This window comes from Sinocyclocheilus rhinocerous, unplaced genomic scaffold (assembly GCF_001515625.1).
Source record: "Sinocyclocheilus rhinocerous isolate Xijiao unplaced genomic scaffold, SAMN03320098_v1.1 scaffold1322, whole genome shotgun sequence".
Classification (NCBI taxonomy): Eukaryota; Metazoa; Chordata; class Actinopteri; order Cypriniformes; family Cyprinidae; genus Sinocyclocheilus; species Sinocyclocheilus rhinocerous.
This window is the reverse complement of record NW_015657497.1, coordinates 456,213-457,640: the sequence shown is the minus strand read 5'-3', so window position 1 is coordinate 457,640 and position 1,428 is coordinate 456,213. Positions and strand designations below refer to the sequence as shown.

Sequence of the window (1,428 nt, the reverse complement as noted above, 5' to 3'; positions counted from 1 at the left end):
GTTTTCATATGCGTTTGGCCAATCAATGTCTACTTGCGTCGCGATTAGTACCAGTTGTGCTGGTTAGACCCTGCTCCGGAGTAGGAGCTAATTTGGTTCTCGAAAAAGGCAGTCCGGTACTAACATCGCACCCAGTTCCGGCGGTGCGAAAACGCCAAAAAGTGGGTAGTTCCACAATTAGTTCTGGTACTATGAAAAGGTTCCCGCGGTGCGAAAGGCCCTATAGGTGCCACATAATCCAAAACCAATAAATCGACAATTTTTTTTCTTTTGGCTTATCTCTTTATCACATTGTAGCAGCAATGTAAAAAGGGATCATAATTTTAATGGTCAAAGATGGTAAAAACATGTTAAATGGTTAACAGTAAGTTTACTTTAAAATAGGGAACCCATATTTACGATTAACTAAAGGTTTTACCTTCATAAACTTCTAATTTGCTTGCTTGCTGACAGTAAGGTAGTTGTTTTGTAATATGGTCATGCAGAATAATGCATTAATATGTGCTCTATAAGTACTAATAAACAGCCAATATGCAAGTAATATGCATGCTAAAAAGCAACTAGTTAGAGATGGAGGGAATAGTTCCTTAATATAAAGTGTTACTTATTATATATGGTGAATATCTTAAAGGGTTAGTTCACCCAAAAATGAAAATTCTGTCATTAATTACTCACCCTCGTGTTGTTCCAAACCCGTAAGACCTTCGTTCATCTTCGGAACACAATTTAAGATATTTTTGATTAAATCTGAGGGCTCTCTGACCCTCCCATAGACAGTAAGGTAACTACCACGTTCAAGGTCCAGAAAAGTACCAAGATGATCGACAAAGTAGTCCGTGTGACATCAGTGGTTCAACTGTAAAGTTACGAAGCTACGAGAATACTTTTTTTTGCGCAAAGAAAACAAAAAGAATGACTTTATTCCACATTTTCGTCTTTACTGCGTCACTTTGGATGCGCGCTCACGACAGTATCATGATGCGAGCGTGTGGCGGCGCTGGCGCTGACCCATATCTGGGTAAGCGCCGCCACATGCTACTGTCGTGAACGCGCGTCCACAGGTGACGCAGTAGAGTAACGAAAATAATGACTTTATTCCACATTTTCGTCTCTACTGCGTCACTTGTGGACGCGCGTTCACGACAGTAGCATGTGGCAGTGCAGATTTGGGTCAGCACCAGCGCCGCCACACGCTCGCGTCATGATACTGTCGTGAACGCGCATCCAAAGTAATGCAGTAGAGACGAAAATGTGGAATAAAGTCATTCTTTTTGTTTTATTTGTGCAAAAAAGTATTCTCGTAGCTTCGTAACTTTACAGTTGAACCACTGATGTCACACGGACTACTTTGTCGATCATCTTGGTACTTTTCTGGACCTTGAACGTGGTAGTTACCTTGCTGTCTATGGGAGGGTCAGAGAGCCCTCA

The 1,428-nt window shown here is 41.6% G+C and overlaps 1 protein-coding gene across 1 annotated transcript in view; it reads right to left on the bottom strand.

Moving 5' to 3' along the window:
• The window catches only part of LOC107721154 (TBC1 domain family member 22A-like), a 158,941-nt gene that overhangs the window by 27,397 nt on the left and 130,116 nt on the right, over positions 1–1,428 (bottom strand). The gene's annotated exons all lie outside the window — the stretch shown is intronic.